Consider the following 24,314-nt stretch of genomic DNA (forward strand, 5'->3'; position numbering starts at 1 on the left):
CTCTTCTCATCCTCTGGAGACTGGCAACTATAATTCCTTCGCTTTCTGTTGAGCATCTTAAACCAAGAGCAGCGGCTATCCAACATCCCTTTTCAGTCGAATTGCAAACACACACACACACACACACACACACACACACACACACACACACACACACACACACACACACACACACACACACACACACACACACACACACACACACACACACACACACACACACACATCGAACCTGGTTCTCCTCTTCCTACGTTATTCCATCTACCTCTTATCCTCTGGAACAACCTTCCTTATGAAGTCTTCCCCAACAACTACAATTTTCGTCTTCAAGAAAAATATCAACTAATTTCTTTTTTACCCAACCCTCAGATGCAACCCACGCAAGGCAATAATGTGACAGTAAGTCCTTTCTCTCTCTCTAGTGTGAGGCCGATATTAAGAAGAAGAAAAAAAAAACATACATATTGTACACTCACAGTTCATAGAACCGGGTATGGCAGATTGCCAAGAACAGTCAATTCATGCTGACGGGAGAAAGAAATGAAGGATGTACGAATTGGTCACCAACACCCGAAATCACGTGCTTTATACGTAAAATTTTCCAACTGTTATACAAGCAAAACAGCTACCACTTTAAAACTACAATGTTCATAAAAGAAAAGTTAATTTTCCGACTTGTAATAATAAACAACTCATCCCACAATACGGATTGATTACCCTATTATCGGAATGGATTCTCCTTTTTCTGACATGCGCAGAAGTGTGTCGAAGACTCCAGCATCTGTGGATGTACAATATATGTTTTAATATATATATATATATTAGGAAATCCAAGGAAGCTTGGGAAGTTATGGGTACGTAATAGCCTACTAAAACAATAGGAAAACATTTCGTAAGATAACCCATGAAGTGTTCAGACATTCCAAGTTCCAGATCGTATGCAAGCACAACGGACAAGGAATTCGCCCATTGCCTTGAACCCCCCCCCCCCAAACTCTCCTGATTGGAGTCCAATTAAACCTGTGGTATATATATTTCTCTGACATTCGGTGCCTTTAGTACTAAATGAGAGTTTTTTCTCTCTTAAACTTTCTGTCTGGTCTCTGAATAGAACCAATCATCTCGAAACAGCTGTCAGCGAAATCTCTATCAAATGCACTAATAAAAGGCGAACATACGGGCGCTTGAACAGCGAACATGTTCTTTTAAGTAGTGCAAACTAAGCAACTCCGATGCCCAGGATTGTATTTTGGTAAGCTCTCTGGTCAAATTCTACAAACATTTGACTTTGAAATAATGTTAGATCTTTAATATCCATTTTTTCTGTCATATATTTGTTCCATTTTTTTCATATATAGTGTTTCATAATTTATTTATTTTTTTATAATATTACGAAATTGTAATCATTTTATCATGTAGTTCGCAAAATTGAGCTCACTTAGTATGAAATTAGTTATACGAAATATACTGTAGGGACAGGACTAACCACACTCTCCTGGAATAACTGTTAGGAAATCCAAGGAAGCTTGGGAAGTTATGGATACGTAATAGCCTACTAAAACAATAGGAAAACATTTCGTAAGATAACCCATGAAGTGTTCAGACATTCCAAGTTCCAGATCGTATGCAAGCACAACGGACAAGGAATTCGCCCATTGCCTTGAACCCCCCCCCCCCCAAACTCTCCTGATTGGAGTCCAATTAAACCTGTGGAATAAGCTAGAATGGGGTGTGAGAACTGCTGATCCTCCTCCACAGAATGTGTGAACATGGGTCCTGGGTGTCGAGTTATGCATGGAGGATGTTCAACACCTTGTGGAATCTGTTGCTAGGCGTATTCTTCAAGAGTGAGGATAACCTTCAATGTTACCAAAACACAGTCTTCCTTTCTTCTTGAAAAATGGATTTTAGCTCAAAACGGGATGAGAAACTCATAGGCTCAAGCTGCCTATGAGTTTTTTTTTTTTTCTTTATACATCAGTCCGAACGCAAGTAATTCCCCGACACTGGCTGGAATCCTTAAAAATGTGCCGAGTTATTTAACTTTTTCAATTGGATCATCTGCAGAGACACGAGTGCGGAACCTGTCTCAATTATATATTGCCGTAACTCTGCTCTGGCTGCGTGACATTTAATAAAATTGAGGATTTGGGATACGCACAAAATGATTACCATTGAAAAAATTAGGTCTCAATCGGTGTAATTTTATTAACAAAACGTGACAAATGATTACAACTGATATTAATAGTTCCACATTAGCTGAAATGAATAAAAAAAAACACGCTGACTCTTTATGTGCACCCTACTGATAATAGCATACTGTAATCTATATAAGGATTAGCTAATCCTGAAACTTGCTCACCAAACATGAAACTAATACCCCAGTCTCATAAGGGATACGAGACCGAATAACTCATTTCCAGATGAAAAAAAAAATTATAAAGGTTCTTCATGTTCTAGACGGAATTCGAACCAAAGGCTGTATCTGAAAGAGCATTCCTGGATGAGATAGAAATAGTAATGGGAACAGTGGCGTAGCTGGAAGGGGGGTCCGCCCCGGGCGACACTTTGAAACCTTATCCTGTACGTCGTTTTGACTTTTTTGTAGTATTTTTGATGTTTATTGAGAGGACCGACAAACTTATGGACCGCCCCGGGCGGCAAAAGCTATAGCAACGCCGCTGGACGAGAATGTTGTTTCTTTCAGTGCATCTTGTGGGTAAGAATAAAGGAGTCTGTTTCCGTGTTTCTTGTGCAACTGAAGATTATAGTCTTCGAGGAAGACAGAGCAAGGGAAGCTGTTCCAAAGAATACAAGCAAGTGGAATGAAATATAAGGATAAAGAGAAGTGGATTCGATATGTTTGGAACTGGACAGTAAATGGATACTCATTGGGGGCTGCTCTTATTGCAGTATTAACATAAAAATGAGCAATCATGGTGGCCAGTTCTGCAGAACACTAGGCATGACCAGTGCCTACAGAAGAAATACAGGGAAGAACACCGAAAGTCTATGAGAGTGAATGGAATAAATCTGTGACAGAAGAATCATCGATCAATCGGATCACTCTCTTCTGTACAGCATCGAGCAATCTTACAGAGGGTTTTCGATATCCGACCTCAAACGTATGATAAGTATTCCATAGCTGGACAAACTGGAGATTTGCGTAGTGTGAGAAAATCTTGGCATCACGAAAAGTAAGAAAACAGGATGTGAAATATTTTATGAGTAAAATTAGAAAATACTGACTGTGCTTTGGTAGAGCTGAAAACGTTATCTCACTGAAGAACACTATGAAGATAAGAGTTCACGACATTGGTTATGAAAGATCTTGAAACTTCTAATGTGTGAGCACTACAATATTTGTCAAATGGGAAAGAACAATGCGCTACACTGATATCAACAAAGATTATACTGCTTGGAAAGAAGTCATGGACACCATAGTGTGAGGAACAAACAGCCATGGTGCCCACCTTAATAAGATGTAGGACCTCATTCACTGCGATGACTGCAGCAGTCCAATGGGGCATACTTACCAGAAGCGTACCCTAGCGATCAATGGAAATTTTAGAACATTGTTTCTGTATTCATGCAACAAGGTCCTAGAGTGCTGCGGGGTGGACGTCACTTCACCTCACTTGACGTTCAAGTTCATCTCACAGATGCTCAAAAGAGTTGAGATCAGGACTCTTCGAAAGCCAGTCAAGTGTAGTGACCTTCGTATCCACAAACCGCGTAATAACAGCAGCAACCTTATAACACAGTGCACTGTCTTGCCGAAGGAGACAATGGTCAGTTCCAGAGAAACACCACAAAGTTGGAAGCACTGCATTGTCCAGAATCTTGAAGGTATGGTCATGTTTTACCAGGAAAAACATGACCATACCTTCACACCGCCATCTCCGTATTTCTTAATTGGGGTTATCCATTCTGGTAACAGACGTTCACCGTGCATCTGCCACACCCGCAGATGCACGGTGAACGTCCAAGCTTCCACGTTCCACTGTACACGCTCTTTGCAGCACTGAAGACGACTCTGCATGTTCGTATTCGGGTAAATGTGGAGCTTGCATATTGCGATCCTACTTTGGAAACCCATGTTGTGAGCCTTGGTTCTGAATGTTTTTATGCCAATTCGTGTTTTCCAGCCGATGTCCGAAGTACGCATTCAACGTGTCGGCCTGCGAATGACGGATTTTACATATTATCCTGAGTAGCACCGTACGGTCACATTTGGTGAGTGTGGTGGGTCGTCCACTGCGGATAGCACTTGCAGTTGACTCCCTGCGCTTCCATCTCAGTATGGTATCAAGGATGTTGACTTGGGCTGGACCAATTGGTCAACAATTTGCCGAACGTATAGGCCTGCAACAATAAGCCATCCTAGCACAACGCCTCTTTTAAACTCCATCAGTTCCCTTGTCGCAGCCATTTCATCCGGACACAGTTGCACTGACTTGGGAACATCATATTCGTGCAATTTATGCCGGCAACAAATACGTGAAAAGTTGGTTAGGATTCGCATTCAGAAACGGGTTGACAGAGAATGTTTAATTTGCAACGAACATCATGGGTTTACTAAAGGAAGGTTATGTTTTAGCAACTTGCTCACATTCTACAATAACATTAGCAGTGAGCTAGACAAGGGAAAAGATAAACCATGGTAGTTTTGGATTTTACTAAGGATTTTGACAGAATACAGCATGGAATACTATTGTACAAATTGGAGAATATGGGATTGGATTATAAGCTATTACCATGGATAGAAGGATGACTGAATGACAGATATCAATGTCGTATATGGGGGTGGGGTTAATCTGCAAGATTTAAGGTAACCAGTGTTCACTGTATTCAATCTGTACATGAATGACATTGGGAAGAATTTGGCATGTGATATATTATTTGCTGAATTAATCCGAATTTTAAAGAAAAATTTTAATTTCAAGAAAATAAGTACAAAAATTAAACGTCAACTTTACCTAATAATTTATGTGTGCTCCTCTGTTCCTAATAAGTTAATTCGCTTAGGCATGGACTCTACCAACTTAGAACACATTATTTCTGCATTTCAAAACATGCTTTCATAATGGATTATAGTAAGTTATCATTTGTATCAAAATTTAATTTTCCAGGTTTCTTTTTCACTATGCCCACAAATTTTCTATTGGGTAAATATCAGGAGTTACCAGGCAATGAAGCAATTGGATATTGTGATTTTTGAGGAACTGTCACATTTTTTTGAAGTGTGGCATGGAGTGAGATCCTGTTGTAAGATGAGTTCTTTGTCTTTCTTGATCTGTGGGTCACTCTTTTCTCCAATATTTTTATGTATTGTCATCATACCGTCAACAGGCACAAGTGATCCTAGACCATCACGTGCAAAAGAACCCAGAACATCTTTTTAGCTGGATGTTTAGGAGCTTGTTGAAGGTAGAGGAGAAGCCTTCTCAGCTGATTTGCGAACATAAGCTAACTCGCTCTCCATGAACAAAGAAATGGCTCTCATCTGAGAGCATGACCTTCTCTAAAAGAAGGTCATGCTCTCAGATGAGAGCCATTTTTGCTTCATTTTCTTGCATACCTTTGTCAACACTATTTTTTGGTGTGTGGGCGTCTTACTTGCTTTTAACACTCCTCAATGGACTGTCATGTCAGAAACATTAATCCCACCAGCTGCCAGGTCTCTATTTTTAAGTCTACAGCAGAAATCTTGGATTCATTTGGCTTTTCCTAAGTTTGTTAAGATCTTGAGTAAGTGTAGTTTTCCGTTTTCGCCCGAATTTTCCTTTTCTATCAAGAGAAAAGGTACCTGTCTCCCTTAATCTGCTTAAAATCGCATTAACAATACCAATAACCAATACCAATTAACAATAACAATAACTAACCAACACCACACTCATTGGCAATATGTCTTTGAGTCTGGATGTGTACTGAGAAAGAGTACAATTTTTTTGAACACTTTCTTGGAGATGGATCCACTTTATAGCTAGACAAAATGAATAAAACACTACGAATGTCAACTTGTTTACACTACTAAAAACGCTCAACACTATTAATAAACATTGTAGAGACAGTTCAAACAGTGTTAAAACACACAGCACTCAAACAAAATAGAGAACTAAAACCCAAAGCGAAAACAGAAAATCGAAACCAAATCCAAAATTATTGTGAACTAAACAAAAACCAAACTAAAATATTGACAAAAATTCGGCTTCTTCGGATTAATTTGTTTGCTACTGTAGGTAGGTCGTCAGGAGGGCTGCTGATATGTACTTGAAGAATGATATGAATAGGCTGGAATTGTGGGCATGTGAAAATGGCTGTCATTTCAATGTTAATAAACGTAAGGTCATGCACTTTGTTGCGATTAGATATCCAATTTGTGGGATTAAACTAGAAGGAACTAATCAGGCTAGCTATCGTGAAATTTTAGTAGACAGGAAATTAAAGTTCAAGGTCATATAGCAAAATTGTAAATACAACTCAGAGAATAATTGCAATGCTGAAACCAACCGTGACATGTAAAGATAGCGAAGTCATTTTGCCTCTTTACAAGGCCTTGATAAGATCTGAAGAACTATTGCGCACAGGTCTGGTCTTCTAGTTGGGTTTCCGTGGTGATTCTGATACAAAGGAGAGTGTCAAAAATGATATCAGGATTGTGGAATTGATTATGAAGACAGATTGAAAATTTGTAGGCTGCAGACACTAGCAAACAGGAAAAACGGAGATTGATACGATTGAGACAACCTTCTGAAAGGATTATACAAAATTTCAGTAGATGGAATTTTTCATTCTTATGGAGGGTAGAGAAAGAACAAGAAGGCATCCTTGGAAGCTGAGAATGAATGCCGATAAAAAGGGGGTGAGGGCTAGATCTTTCTCTCATATGGTGGTGTGTGATTGGAATGGATTGCCATTGGATGTTGTGAGTGTAAGCAGTGTGAATGAATTCAAAAACAGGAATGACAGCTGGTGTGTGTAGTATGTGGCCTCCCTCGATGAGTCTCTGACTCCCTGGAGGTCTCTCTTAATAAAGATAATAACATGATGTACCTTGCCCATGGGGGGGGGGGATGTCCGTTGCCTTCTTTCCAGGCAGTGTAAATGGAATTTAAAGTCATAAAGTGGAAAAGAAGATTGTTAACGTGCAAACAGGAAGAAGAGGAGGAAAATTCTTTCCTTGGTGAAGACATCTGAGAAGAGGGGGAATCGATCTCTCACAGTTGCAAAAGTATAAGGTAGACCTCAGAATGGTACTTTTCTGAGTAGACCTCAGTGCCAGAACTGATCACACGCCCTAGAAATGTTGAAAGCAATTACGTGAGTCTTCAAAGTCTTCACGGTGGCTTTCCAAAGGAGGGTAGTGAAAGAAAGAAGGGCGGCTATAGATGGAGAGTGGCGGAATCCATATCGCTTGTCACTATCTGATGAGCTTACAGGTGATAAAGAAGTTGTTGTAGATAATCTTCTCTGGACTGTAATTTGTTAGCTGACTTTTATCACATTCTTGTGAGCTGAATGCGAGCTTGTTTCCATGGTGTAATGTAGATGCAACGAATAGAAAAGATTGAAGAGCTGATATAGGACTGGTATTGAATCTGGAAGACAAGTGTTTAGCAGATTGGTAGACACCGTCAGTAACGATGACCTGCTGGTGTTTAAGTTATTTAGGAGTCGTCTGATTTCTTTTTAACCAAAGACACCAGGGATGGCATGGAGTGAGCAGTTCTTAATAAAGTGGGGAAGTAATTTAGTACTTTGCCTTGATCTTCTATGCAAGAGTTGCAGGAGAAGAGTGATGCCAATAAATCAATTCTGTCTTTGGGTGATGTTACAATGGTATCAACCAGATGCGACAGTGTTCGTAATATGCAAGACAAAATTTGGTTTTAATGGTCTTGGAAACAAACCAGAATGCTCGATTGCCATTTGAACAGAAGCTAAGGTTCAAACTAGATTTAGATCTATTGGTTGTTACGTGGTGCGGTAAAGGGTAAGCACAACATGGTGAACATTTTTCTTGGATGGCTTTGGCACACTTCTTAAAGGGATATGGTTTGAATAGCGCTGGAGCATTTTTGGTGGAATTCGAGATGAACAACAGTCGGACCATGGAAAGAAGTAGAAGTTATGTCCCAATTGGTAACTTGTAACCAAAAGACACGAGAATGACAAAAAATGGGTGAAGGTTGTTCCACGGGAAGGAAACTTGAACAAGGTTATGGCGTGAGTTACGCAGAGAAGAACTGACATTTAGGAGACGTGTATTTGGTATGAAAACATGTTAAAAAGAGGTCTAGGGATAAAAGTAGGTTAACTTTTTTGAACTTTTTTGTATTAATTTTTAAATCGTGTGATTTTATATTGAGTTTTTCTTACTTTGCATTTTGTTGGATTCTACGGATTTTAAGTTTTTGTGAGATATTTTTGTGTTAAATAGTAACTATATTTGCTCATTTTCTATTGTTAGAAAATGAGCAAAATATTGTTAGTATTTAATTTCAACGTGGAAATTATACCGTCTTCCTCCTAAATAACTTTTAGCTATATTCTAAATAATTAATTTTTTTTTCAATTAGTTTTCTTAGTACAAAATAACAGCTTACCTAATGCCTGAACCTTGCCTTAAAACCTTACTTTTTCAATAAATAAATAAATAAAATTCCCGCAAGTCTAAATGAGGTATTAAAAGCCCCGTTTCCTGAAGGTTAACGAATACTCTTTACAGATAAGAACAAATGTATCAACTTAATCGTAAATAGACAATTTTCTGCAGAAAAAAAAAAGTAATCAGTGTCGCTTATTTGATTCTGAGTATCTTTAAAGTTTTAACCGCATTAATATAAATTGACCACTAATTTTGAACTTTGTTAACTGCATTTATAACCCACGTTACTCCTACTGCCTTAGTAGGTTTTGCCATGAAGTGCTCAAAGACACAGGCTTTGTTACTATGACTACTATTATTGCACAAATAACTGCAATTAACGAATGTGATAACGGGCAAAAAGTATTTAATACAAACTGGAAAAGCAAAGATGAGTACAACTACGTACTGGAGATTACAATCACCGGTGCATTTAGGATACTAAATTTATTGGTGTTTTTGCACAGGCAAAAACACATACTCTGGTTTTCAAGTAAAATATTGTCTAATTTTAAAAACAAAAATTAAAATCTGAGCAATGTTTTAAATATTATATTTCACCAAATACTAGTTTATTTTATATGGATATATAAACATGTTGTATGTTTAGAATTCTTCACGCAAATTCTAAAAGATGATAGTAAGATAATAACAAAAAAGTTTGTATTTATGGAAAGAAACAAATTAATATTTAAAACAATATTTAAACCTAGCCATAAGTAGAGCATGTTGATTAACCAAACTCTCGTGTATGGGCTCAACATTAAAAATAAAAAATAAATAAATAAATAAAAATGAAGTCCAAAGCCTTCACGATACGAATTTCTTAATTACTTGAAAAAGCCATTTATTCAAAACGAGTACTTCTGGAAGAAAATCGATTTTTTTAATTTTTTTTTTATTTTTAAATGTTTCATTTGGACCCACAGTTAAAAGCGCATTAAATTGACATTTGCCCACTCAAAGCGATAAATTCCGAATATTTCTATGATTGTTAATGCTCCAGCACCTGATAGCGCTTAATTTGACTCAACGGTAACTTATGACCTGCAATGTGACATCCTATGACAGCTGACACATATGTCCTGGTGAGCAACGAAATATTTTTGTAATAATGCATGGCACAAATCATAAAGATGGATCATCCTTCACTATATAGGAAAAGTGAAGAAACAGTGAGTGAAAGATGAAAAAAGAAACTTATATTTTTGAACAGACGTTGTTTCATGCTTGTAAGTAGTATTACTCTTTGATAACAAAGAATTTCTACATAGAGTAATGTATACACTGAATTACAACTTTTTTGCTATTCCAACTCTTTTTTTTTTTTTTTTAAAGAAGGCCTAACATGTTAGTGCCGATGCCAGAAGCAATCAACCAACCAATTGACTGTTGAAAAACTATCGAAAACGTTAAAATGATTTTTAAAAAAATAGTTCGTTCCGATAAACGTTTCACTTCATCGTTAATAGCGAAAAACAGTTTTTGAAATTTGATTCAACTAAATAATACAGTGTCCATCAAATATAAACTATTTTTAGGTATTTAAGCTCTGAAATAATAACTATGTCATAAAAATAGGTTGAAATAATATTGTGGTATATGTCTCTGAGAATAGAGAAGGTTTTATAAGCTTCAACAACGGGAAACTGATATTAAAGGATATCCTTTCAACAACCAGCCGTATCAGAGGAAATTATTGTCATTTCTGTTTAACAATCTGACCTGCATTCAGAACAGCTATACTGCGGAGATTAACCGAACATCCGTTTTTAAAAAGGTGTGATGCACTTCCGGTTTTTCATGTGACATAACAATTGAAAGATGCATTAATTATATCTGAATTCTTTTTTTCACTAGCAAATCAAAGGGGGAAAATATAAATAAAAATTTGCATATAAAAAAAAAAAAAGTTGGTATTTGTCTGTCTTTGGACTACATTCACTGCGCATGTCTGTGTAACATAAACTAATTGGCAGAACTTCATGCTACCAAATCTATTACGTCTCTCTCTTTTGGACAGCTACATATAGATAAAAACGAACATCTATTCTATTGTTTAACTTATTCGAAGCGTGCAATCCCCCCCCCATCAGTAATAGTTACACCCACGCAGGCTGACACATGTTAGTGTTAGAACAGTTATAAAGTGGAATGTCTGGTGTTCCTGTCAACGTCACATTTCGTCTTCCATGGTTCCTGATTTCAAGCAACGGCAAATGTCAAACAATAATTCAATCGATTCCCGTAATGTGCCAAAGGAACAGAAATACCTCATCAATGTGTGTGTGTGTGTGTGTGTGTTTGTGTTAACACTCCTGTCATACTAGACGAGTTCTGTTCGAGTCCATTAGCTTGCTGACAAGGAATGGGTAATTTCAGTTACCTAGCCTCCCACACCGCCTTAACATTCAAATTTAGTACCATTCTAAGTAGTTAAAATTGCGATAAGATTAGCGAAGCGGACAGTTTCTGTTTATCCCTCTCTTTAACGTTGCCAATCCACAGACGGAAATACTTTACAGGATTTCAAGATAATCCTATACATGTTATGAAGTTTTAAATGGCAATAAAAATAGAAAGTGTAAGAGTAATTGCCTGGGTTATACAAAAAAGACTGATGTAAAAAAATTAAAATCAAGATGACATTTGCAATTAAAATAATTCCCCATAATATCTTGAATTATTAATTTAGCGTGCAAATTAATTAAAACGCACTTCAGATACATATTTCGTGTTGTCATGTGATTAATATATTATCAACAATGAAAACTCGTGGCACAAGATGAATAAAAATAACCGCTTAGTATCGCGAATTTCAGCTTAATCGTTCTTTTTCATTTTTTATCATAAAAAAATCACCAAATTTTGTCAATCTTATGATACTTGCTTCTTCAAGAAAAAGCAAATATCACAAATATCTTATTTATTTATTTATGTTATTTTATTTATTTTTTTTTTTGAGTGCTTATGTTATTTTATTTATTATTTTATATATATATATATATATATATATATATATATATATATATATATATATATATATATATATATATATATATATATATATATATTGTTTAATTATATAAAAATTGTATTTATATAAATTGTTCGCGAATATATTTATATATATTCGCGAACAATTTTTACGCGAGAATTCATTTTTGAGAAAAAAATGTGGAGTCTAGTCATCAGGAAGATCGTGTTCATCTCCTCTTCGATATTTAGATAGGCTTTTATCACATTTTAATCACTGTGATGTCTTTTTTTTTGGGGGGGGGGGATGTATGAATAAGTCTTTTGCATCAAAATTCCTAATATTTTCCGGGCTTCTTCAAAAGGTTTAAACCGTTGAAAATAATAGCAGGGTCTGAAGGAAGAGTCTCCTCCTAATAGCTTTTCGTCATTTTATAACATGCCTTTCGAGATTTGCCAATAAACTCGTTTACTTCATAACATATATCGTTGTAGTTATTCAGTACTGTTTTTTGCACATGCTGGTCCCTTAAGGATACATTATTTTGATTAATTACCGGAGATCTCAGGGAGTCATCAAGGAGGCCACACGAGCTGTCATGCCTCTTCTTGAAATCATTCACAATCCAACATCCAAAGCCAATCCATTCCAATCACACATCACTCTATGAAAGAAAAATACTAGCTCTCATCCAATTCTGCATTGCATCCATTCTTAATTTCGATATACCATCTCGTCCTCTCCCTTTCAGAAGCTTGCAATTCTCAATCATATCATCCCTCTTTCTCCTGTACGCAATCTATACGTTTTCAATGTATCTTTATAATCTGTTTTCCGGATATCATCTTTAACACTCTTCCCTGCATCACCTCGGAAACCAAGAGACTACGTCTGCGCACAGTAATCCAGATGAGGTCGTACCAAAGCTTTGTAAAGAGGCAAAACGATTTACTTAGCCTTAAATGTCAATTTTCATTTCAACATTGCAATTATCCTCCAAGTTGTGTTCGAAATCTTTCTCATAAAATTCCCGAGGTTCAACTTCCTATCTATTAAACTTCAAGGTCACTAGGATCAGTTCCTTCAAGCACAATCCTACCAATATAATCCACGACTAGATATTACAACAAATTTTTAAAGAGCATAACTTTACATTTGCTAACACTGAAATGATGCCATTTTCAAATATCCACAATTCCAGCTTATTCAAAATCATTCTGCAAACACTGCATATCAGCAGCATTCCCGACAGCCTTACCTATCTTGGCATCATCAGCAAATAGCTGAATGTCGCCTGTCAAATCCTCCCCAATATTATTAATGTACAGATTGAATAACAGTGAACCAAGGACTGATCCTTGTGGTACACCACTGGTTTGGCTTTTCCCTTTCAGTCGTTTCCGACCGTAGGTGACTTCGTAAGCATTGCCCACAAAGTATTCCTGATGAGATTTTTACACGGTAGTTCACCATTGCTTTCTCCAATCCCCCAATTTTATCCGGGCTCGGGGCCAGCATATGGCTGGGACGTATTCATGACTGTAATCCATGTGTGGTCACGGGGCCGGTTTGCCTGTTCTGGGGGACGAAAAATCCGAGTTTCCGGGTGAAAACCCCCTTACCACCGTATGAGACCGGCTAACGTTTCACCTTTCATCGAAAGAGACCAGATAAGGGTTCCTCACGTCATCGACGGGAATCGAACCCAGGTCTTTCCGACCAAAGGGCTTCGTCTATACTGACTGAACTACGGAGGCTACGGTATACCACTGGTCATCTTAAATCTTACAGACTCGCATCCCGCGTATACCACTTTTTGATATCTATCAGTCAGACATCCTTCTATCCAAGCTAATACTCTATAATACAATATATCATATCTTCCAAACTATGCAACAGCCATCCATGCTGTATTCTAAAAAAAGAATCACCAAAGTCCAAAAGTATCGTGGTATATCCATTCTCCGTGTGCAACGCAGCTTTAAAATTGTTAATTTTATATGACGAAACATGATCTTCACTTATTAAACTCATGCTGTTCGTCGCAAGGTATTGATTCTTTGTCATCCCATTTCTGTATGCGGTCTCTTTCATTTCCAAAATCTTCACCACCATTCCAGAGATATACTGGTAAGTCGATAGTTAGACACATCGATGTTTGTATCGACTTCGTGCAAATGGGATTATCGTATATTCTTTCCACTTCCTTGGAAAGAATACCAGGAAATGATGATGAAGGAAAGCGTGGAATGTATAAAAACTCATGTTGGTCATTTCCAACATTTCTCTAGCCTACTTATTCAAAATGGAGAATTGTACTGTTAATAACGTACTTGTACACATTGATGTTTAGTTTATTCTCTAATATATATATATATATATATATATATATATATATATAAGAACCGGGAAGATCCCATTTTACTGTCGGAGAGTCAAAAAAAAATTAGTAAACTAACCATACACCTCCCCCTAAGTTCAATGCACACGTGCAAATTAAATCGGCACCCAGAACAAGAACTTCTTTAGAATTACTTTTATTATATGACATTATTTCAATTGAGCGAATTTAAAAGAATAATTTAAAAATGAGCGGAGTTGTAATAAATTGAAATTTTAAACTTAATTTTGATTCGATTTATCAATTAAATGTTTAATAAAAACATTTACTTATTTTAAATGTTTATATATTAAAATTTAATGTTTCGATTTCAACGTAAAATAGTTCATTTATATTTTCAATTGATTTTTTTTTTTTTTTTTTACGTGACAAAATTTTATAATACAGTACTGTAAATATAGTTTAACAGCTCGAAACGCATGAAAAAATTTACCTTTTGACAGAAAATTTTAAAAAACTTTTAAAAATGAAATATAGAATAATAAAACATAAAAGTTCATTTGGAGTCAAAAACTATTAAAAGAAAGATAATAAATATGCAGTATTTTTTGCAACCAATTGCAAAATATTTCTTTTATCAATTAAAGCTAATTATTATATCCGTATATTACAGTCATTCGCTTGTACAAATGCGTAATTGTTAAAATTTTGGACGTCCGTATTTCTAATACATTACGTCATATACGGAAATGTACTGTTTCAATATTCAAGTGAGAGATATTTAAAAGTCATTTTATTAGTAGCATAAATGGATTTGAAAAAAAATGAATTTTCCTTAGGTTCGAAGAACAAAGACCAGTTAACTAACTTAAAAAATGTACAAAATGCCGAAGTAAAAAAAGCAATTTAAATGAAGCAATCTAAAAAAAATGAAAGAATTAAAAAAAAATGCAGTAATGAAATTTGAAAATGGAAGACTGCCTTAAGCAAATAGAAAATACCTCAAAACGATTCCATTTCTAACATAGTATCATTATTCTTGTTGTCGATAACAGCAAAACGAAGAAACTGCAAAACATTTGATTGCTCATTATATACTGGACATTACCGTAATGGAAAAATCAAAAATTTTTCCTAATGTCAATATCATTTGAAATAAGTCGGAAATAGGCTCGTGGCTCCATCTAGTGAGTAAATTAAACATTACTTTCGCATTACTTCACCAAAACTTAATTTAATTCGTTCTTGTTGATTGCTGACTAAAGATTAAAAAGCTGATCATCTCTATCCAAAGAACTGCTATTAATTACTCAGTAACGAGTTACACAAAAAAAATGGCCATAATCGAGTGTTTTTATACATTAAATATTTTTACTTGGTTACTTGACGAAGGTAGGAATTTTTTGCAAATTAGAATAAATTAAATTGCCCACTGAAATTATATTATTAATATTTATACCTTATTTCGGAGCAAACGGAAACTCAGAAGTGTAGGGTTCTTAACTTTTACATAAGCAGCTTTTTTTTTCTTTTTTTTTTTTTTTCTTTATCGGACATCACTGCTTTTTTCTTGTTTCATTTCTCGGATTCCAGACAGCATACCAGTCGAACTCAATTTAATTTCGAATGAAAATTCATAATCATTTTGATAATTTTATGCAGATATTACGTACAATATTTTTAGAATAAGATTTTGAAAACGACAAAAGATACAGTCATAAATGCGGAATCAAGTAGATTGGTCATAAATTGGCAAAGAAAGAAAAACAAAAAAAATAAAAAATAAATAAAAAATAAGAAGAGTAAACACGTCACCTGAAGGAAATCTAAAAATGTAGATACAGACTATACATACCTGAAGCTTTAAATACACTTATCTCTCTATGTATCTTCACTTATTTGACTCTTTTTCCACTTTATTATTATTATTATTATTATTATTATTATTATTATTATTATTATTATTATTCGGGCAGCAAGGACAGAACACAAAATATTTGAGGTGAAACACTTATGCCACTTCACAGTAATGCTAAAATATTACTTCACTCCAAACCTACAGAGTAACAGAACAACACATCACGTCAACAAACCACATAACATAAGTATAATAATCACGACGAAAAAGCCACCCGAAATTTCTACATACCTGACATGATAAACAAACTGACATTCGACGACAGAAACTAGGGACCTACACAGAGTTGAAACAGGTGCTATATAAATATTACAACAATACTGAAAATTAGAAGGAAATCACACACACACACACACACACACACACACACACACACACACACACACACACACACCTATAACGAATTCCTCTCATACAAGGACACAAACACGTCTTATCCAAATCCAACCCCCCCCCACCATCAAAAAGGATAACCCGTGTTCATGAAGTGGTAGTCAGTGGGCACGTGTACTCACCTCTACTCGTTAACTGGAAAAACAGCATTCATAAACATATCTTCATATATAAGTTTCCAAGCCCAAACATATAAACAGTTAAATCTACACCTGGCTCGCGACGGGTATTGAAACAAAACTACGAAACCACCGCCATCTATTATCTTCCTCAGATAAGCTCTGCAGAAGCTTCGAGGAAGAAAGCAGAATGCTGCCTACCCACCCAAACTAAACAAACATATCAAAAAGAAACCGAGTAACTTGTATACTGAATTTTTGTAGAGAAGTAAATTATCTGTATTAAATACAGAATCTATAAAAAAAAATTTAAAGAAAAACAAAAAAAATGCAGAAAAAGTATGTATATTAATATAAAATCATTCCATTATTATTACTACTACTGAACTGTGTGTTGTATTACTGCATTGTACAGTGAATTGTATGCAAATTCGTGCCAATCCATATGTAAATACGAAGAATAAACATTTAGTTAGTTTTAAAAAAATGTATATTTATATAAAGAATTAAGTACTCTGTATTTTGTACTGAGTCTTTGTGCTGTACCAATTTATCAATATGGCTTCCAAGCTATTTGCAACAAATTCCGGTTATTATAATACTCAGTCTACGTATTCAGACCAAAATGTATGATTTGTTAACTGTGTATAATAATATAACATAGTGATATACGTAGCATTATACAGGTCTGTGTAGCGCTCTATATAATATGGCAATCGGGCTTTAAAAAAAAAAAAGTTCTCGTGATTGCATATACTGTATATATACACGCGCAGCACGCGAGGCAGTTAAACTGTGAAAAGAGGAGGAGCTGGAGCGTAATATATGGTTAGTTTAAAAGAAACACGTGATGTGAAAGATAACCAATTGTTGGTTCTTCCAATTGTTTAAACTTTGCGATTTTCTATTGAATTCCTAAAACTCAACGCATTAAAAGAAGAGGAGAAAAAAAATTGCTTCCATTAAAAGAATGACTATAACAAAATGAGATTGTAGAATTTTGCGTGGAAATGAATGCAACTGTCAATGAAACACGGGACTCTTGTCACATCCACGAATTTCGAAAATCAACGAGCAAATTAGAGCACTCAACTTAAAATTGCTTCCGTACAAACCTAAGGGAAAGTATAACTAAGGATAAATGGAAATAAATGGAATCTGAACAATCAAAAAAAAATGGAAAAAAAAAAAGAATAGACTTTTAAAGAAAATATTCGGCTTGCAGACCAAACACAAAAAAGCAACTGTGCAGATTCCCATAGGTTTCAGGTAGAAAATATATTTCCCACATTTCCTTATCTGCTACTGTCATATTTCCTTATTACGTTTTGATTTATGAAATCTTCTGACATGAACGGCTATCGCAAGAACTGCCAATGTGCCAATTATAATCGTTACCTGTCCCATCAAGACGTTCTGCTATTTTTATGAGAAAGCAAAGGCAGCCCTGAGGCTTCCTACGCTCAGGTTTGGAAAGTGTGCGACTGCGCATTTAATATCATCCTATTCATTCAAATAAAGCGACCACAGTATATAAGCAGGGAGCATCGAAGATTATTAAATAGGCGCACTATTACACCTATCATCAGAAGGGGTGTGCACCAAGTAATGTTTTTATCGTAGCATTTAACGTGTTCATAGTCAATCTTTATTACAAGTAGTCATTTCGGAAATGTTTCTTAGAATTGACAAAAAAAGCCATGGAGGAACTTTTTCTCCGCCATCATACCGTTATGGGGACGAAATTCTTGGGAAAAAAAAGGAGGGGGGAAGAACAATAAAAATACACTAAGAAGATCCTATCTGCAGCAATTTCATATGAAACCTTCTGACACTATTAACGACCACGATAGTGAAAACCATTAATCGAGCAAAACAACAATCCAGATATAAAAATAAGAAACAATTGCGTTCCAGTTGCTGTTATTTATTAAATGACACAGTAATTTCAGCTCTCATCATCTATCATAATGATTAATGTCATGAAAAACCTGTCCTATGGCAAAAATGGAACTCACTCCAATAGTTACTTTTAGTGCTGGACAAGGCGCAGTGCTATTTGGGACATGAAGTCATAAATTTCCCATTTATTGAAACCACTAATGAATTTAGTTTTTTTTTTTTTTTTTTTTTTTTGCTAATTTCGTCCTTGAAAACTTAAACCATATGGCACAATTAGCATTGTGGGCGGCTAAGAATTAATGAGTCATTAAACCTACTAATGATGACTGATGAAGATCAAGAAAATTCAAGCCTCCAGAAAGAAAAATGATGGTAGTAACCGCCATTGATTTCAGAGAGTATGGCAGTCAAGTACCGCCATCTAATTCTGAACCCTAACATTCGTTCTATTGTTTAAAACGCTGTGGACTGCACGGCTGATTTTTCTGAGTGTGAGATTCAATTCCCGAGTTCCCGTTGGTGTGCGTGACAATTGCAAGCACCCCCCATGTTTTGGATTGTGATTTCAAAGGGAAAATTCAGTTCAACATGATTAACCAATCACAATGTAGTACAAGTGATACTAATTAAGTGCGACTTTAGTGCATGCATTTTGTGAATGTAACATTAATATAAATTTGAAAATTCATAACTGGCAACGCACGATTCTTGGTTCTGAATATATTTTATTATAAAATAAATAAATAAAATTAAAAGATGGGTTGGTGGCACACTCCTTAGCCCAAATTTCTGGTAATACCACTGACAGTATAATCCTACTGCACACACAAAAAAGTTTTAAATGGGTTATTTTTCGTTATGAAATTTAATTGGACAAAGTGAAGAAGAAACTTAAAGGCCTCAACACCAGAGAATAATAAATATTCATTTGTTTTACATACTAAGCAAGCTAAACTCCAATATTCTTTACCTACAGTAAACAACTCCTGAAACTGAAGCAGAAGATGTATTATTATTATTATTATTATTATTATTATTATTATTATTATTATTATTATTATTATTCATCCAATCGACAGCATCCCATAATACTAAATGCTATTTACAGAACACCAAACTTAAACGTGAAAAAATTCTTGCACAAACTCAATTGCTGACTTTTGACTCCATAAACCTAAACTCAGATAAGACAAAATTAATTATATTCAGAAATCCACTGACTCGACCAGTTGATAATATATATATATATATATATATAACCATCCAACATAAAAAATATGAGGTTCAAATAATACGATACCTTGGAAGGTGCTTCAATGCAGATATGAACTGGAATAGCCACATAAACCATCTACAAAACAAACTCCAAACAATAACTGGCAAACTCTACAATTTAAAAGACATAGTTCCCACGCGCCTAAAAACACCAATATACAAAGCACTATGCCAAAATAAACTAAGATACGCTATAAAAACGTATGCGTTCTATGCACACCACAAACTAAATAGATTAATATCATTACAGTACAAAGGATAAAGTTGGTCTTCTGGGAACAAAGAGACAACTGCATAGTGACATAAGTGTTTTGCTGTTAGTATTTTGTGTTCTGACATTCCAGTGCTTTATATGCACTGCAATGTCAGAACACAAAAAATACTAACAGCAAAACACTTATTGTCACTATGCAGTTATGCTAAAATATTATTTTGATGCCAACGACAGGACAGTCAGAAATACATACCGAATAACAAGACCTCAGACAACTAATTATATCACATATAAATATAATAATCACTACGGAAGGGGCCACTTGAAACTTCTATATACACCAGATATGCAACCTTTTGAACATAGGAACCTCATAAACTGCAATAGCCTGAAAATGGCCCTAAGGACATACTGTGAGCGAGAAATACGCACCCTACGCATTACAAACTCAATGAAACACAATATATTAGTTTAGGCTTTCAGTTCAGCGACGCGTCATGACATTCCAAATTATCGTGTGAAGTGTGTGTGTGTGTGTGTGTGTGTGTGTGTGTGTGTGTGTGTGTGTGTGTGTGTGTGTGTGTGTGTGTGTGTGCGTGCGTGCGTGCGTCCCTGCATGTGCATGTGAATGAATTGCTCAACCTACAGCTGTAGTGGATATCAGACCTATCAAGCATCAACCCTAATTCCAATACAGCAATCAAGCGAATAAACAATAACTAACCGGTGTCATCTTCAGGTAAGCTTAATGCTCAGCTTCGAGGATGCAAGTTGAGAAATTACATCTCAACCGAGATCCAAAAAAAAAAAAAAAAAAAAAAACGAAAAAAAAAAACATATATTACATTTAAGTGCTGTAGCTAATACAGTTTAAATACACTGAATCAAAAATTGCAAAAATATATATATAACTCATTGTTATGTTATACATTTTGTAAAAATGCAATGTTATTCAGCCGCAACTATAAATTACCAACTACAGTAACTATAATTAATACATTATACAGGGAAAAAATTGTATGAATTTCATTATTACAAAAAAAATCAGAACTACTGTGTATGTGTTGTAAATATGTAATCACAATATGTAATCATAATTTTAATAATTAAAAAGGATTGAAGTTAAAAAAAAGTATTATTATTATCAATTAGCGTATCAGCTTTCAAACCAACAAGCTACGGGTTCGAATCCCGTCGTGAGCATGGATGTTTGCGATATACAAAAAAAATAAATTTAAAAAAATAAACATAAATTATAAGTTAAATTTAGACTGTGTGTGTGTGTGTGTGTGTGTGTGTGTGTGTGTGTGTGTGTGTGTGTGTGTGTGTGTGTGTGTGTGTGTGTGTGTGTGTGTGTGTGCGTGCGTGCGTGCGCGTGCGTGCGTGCGTGCGTGTGCGTGCGTGCGTGCGCGCGCAGGTAGTTTTCGACTTTACGAGTTTTTTTCTAAGCGCGAGCTCGTAAAACAGGAATTTCTTCCTCATAGATTTAATGTTAAAAACAGGCGTTAAGATCCCAACAATAAAATTACCATAGTAATGTTAATGTTAAATAAAGGTACACAAAACGATAGTTTATGCTTAAACTATTCTTTATCAGTCCAAAGAAATGAAAACATTGCCTTTAAAATCAAACAAATAATAATAATAATAAATTATTTATCAAAAGAGAATACAAATGTTAAAAAACATTTATTCATCGTCATCGACTGCACATTCATTGATGGTTTGTCTTCACTGTTTCTTTCTATTCTCATCTTACTGTACAGTGTTAATAAGACAAGACAGAAAATAAAAATAAAAATACAACCGCTGTTTTGTAACATCGAGCGTGGTAAATAAGTAATGCTGTGAGACACTCTCGTCTGCCCGAACGCATGTACAGTAGTATGGTATTGCAGTATCACGCGCGTGATTTGAAAAGCCGTCTTTATGAGCGTTTAGCATTTATTTATGACAATTAATGGTCGTATTTTCAGTATTTTGTTGATATCTGACTTAAAAATAAATAAACCCAGGAACTCGTGAAGCGGAACTTCTTGTATATACAAGTAATATATAACATACTCATCACTCATTGCTTTTATGCGATAACTTATTTATCGCATATAGTGTGAACTGTTAAGATAGTTGTAATTAAAACAATGTTAACAAAAAGTTCTTTAGTATGTTGAAGAAAGTTAATTACTCACCATTTAACGCTTTCGTTTGGCAGACATACTTGCATGGTAAATTATACATTAAATGTATGCTTTTAAATACGTTAAAAACTAAAATTGCTTACCTGCTATAATAAACCCATATCATATTTTACTTCGCAATAAAAAGTATGTGATCTGATTCATTCAATTAAAAATTAACTTATAATAACGATTTGTTATACCAACACAAATGCACATAGAAACAAAAGAAATTACTAATAGTGATATTGATACTGGTCATGCGCAGTGTATACTTTCCATGTTCGTCTGTTTACTTGCATAGCTTTCATTTATTTATATATTATTTTTCTCTTTCTTTTTTGAAAGTAAAATTTATTGGAATAAAGAAATACAGAATGTGTGATAGTAATATAAAAGAGCGGAAAAATAGAAAGAAATGAAACAAAAATTGGAAATCTTGATGTATTGAACTCCAGACGCAGGAAAACAGAATGAACACTCATATCGAGTCTGCCAGTGAAAATAACAGCAAGAAGTTCTGTGAGTGACTTAAATCATAATGCCATCAAAGGGTCTAAACATAAAGAACTTTACAGAGGTTGATATTCTACACTTGAATGCTCCGGTTTAAATTTGCAAGAGGATTGTCATTCTAAGTTGGGTGCACGGCCTTGCCTCTTACTTGGCACAAATAATAATAATAATAATAAACACAAGACATAGTTACATTGCCACAGTTAAGCAAGCGGAAAAGAGGGAGGCCTGGGAAAAGATTCGCGATTCTAATAGCAAAAAACACAAATGAGCAGGAGACATCAAGACTTACAGAGCTGGATACACAAATTGTGCTTGAGGATGTTAGTTAGGAGGCAATGTCGATCACAGGTGAAAGAAGAAGAATAATAAGCTTTCCATTGTAACAATTGTTGCATTAGTCGACATTCACTCTCATCTCATAGAATAATGGTCATGTGGAGATAGTGAAGCATTAGTTCCTTGTTCTATACTACCTCCGGGAACGGTTCGTGCATAGGCACTGCTGAACTACAGAACCCCCAATTTTTCTCGCTATATAAATATATTTATTAATTTATTTATATTTGCTTGTAATATATTAATTTTATCATGAACAATCCTATACAATTCTCTTATTTTGCATAAAAAAATAATAAAAATCCATCTTGTAGCACTTAGGAGGACGAAGGACGCTAGCAGTACTGTGTTTACCACAGTGTCATATTGCTACGCGCGCAAGCATATGCACGTCATGGTGAGATGCGAGCTATTAGCGTAATGTGGCGCTGTCCGTCGCGCAGTTCCGCTGTTCTTTATATGCATTTGCGCCAGTAGTAGAGTGTTCGTAGTGCTTATCGTGTTTACTCCGTCTCTTTAAATATTCGGACATTACAATTAAAGACATAGCATTTGTTACAGTTTTTATTTTAAAACATTATTGGAATTATGATAATGGATTGTATTTTTAAGTAATTTTGAATTATACTAAACTGTATAATTCTATCGATAATAAACAATATTTTTTCATGTTTAATCTTTTTAAAATTTTTACCATAATTTTGATATTTTATCCATACTTATAGAGTGTATGTGTATTTCGAAAGTTGCAGCACCCCCACGATTTCAAGCCACGAGCCGCCACTGAACTACCTCAGTTATCCATTCACTCAGATTATTTATGGTATAACTATAGTACAGGGCGCAACAAGAGTCTCCGTCGAATGCGAAGAGCTCCTGTTTCGCATTTTGCTGATCCTTCACATCAAGATGGCAACAGTTAATTCCATGATGATATATAAGCATAAGTCTGGGGTGGGCCAAGTTATCATTGGCTACAAGGTTGGATGTTGCCTCTCAAGATGAGTTGCACAATTCAGTTTATCATCCTTGACGATCCTTACAACCAAATCTTTTTTTTTTTTTTTTAATAACCGCTCCACTGACGAAAGGCGCCGAGATAGATTTTGCTCAATCAGTCAATAAGCTTTGCTTATATGATATAAGAACAACTAACGAACTACCAGTGGGTAATATACAAACTATTTTATCTAGACCAAGTTCCTCTTTCAGAGGTGTGGTCTGTTCCACAAACGGGACGTTTTGTCATATCTGGCATATATTGCACCCACAAAAGCATATCTTTCCTAATTGGAGGAGATACTAACCAGACTTTTAGATGTGGGATGACCTTCATCACCAGGTGGAGTACTACAGGCTTGCTTGTTAGAAACCTGAACTTATCATGTTTGGTCTCTCCAGAAGGAGGTTTGGTTTTTCTGTTTTCTCCTCCTCTTCCCTTCTTCCTTCATGCAGTGGTGAAACGCATGCCAAACACGCATTGTTTGTTGCAT

Source organism: Typopeltis vanoorti, chromosome 15, assembly GCF_054136105.1.
Source record: "Typopeltis vanoorti isolate ZY-2024b chromosome 15, IOZ_Tvanoo_1.0, whole genome shotgun sequence".
Taxonomy (NCBI): Eukaryota; Metazoa; Arthropoda; class Arachnida; order Uropygi; family Thelyphonidae; genus Typopeltis; species Typopeltis vanoorti.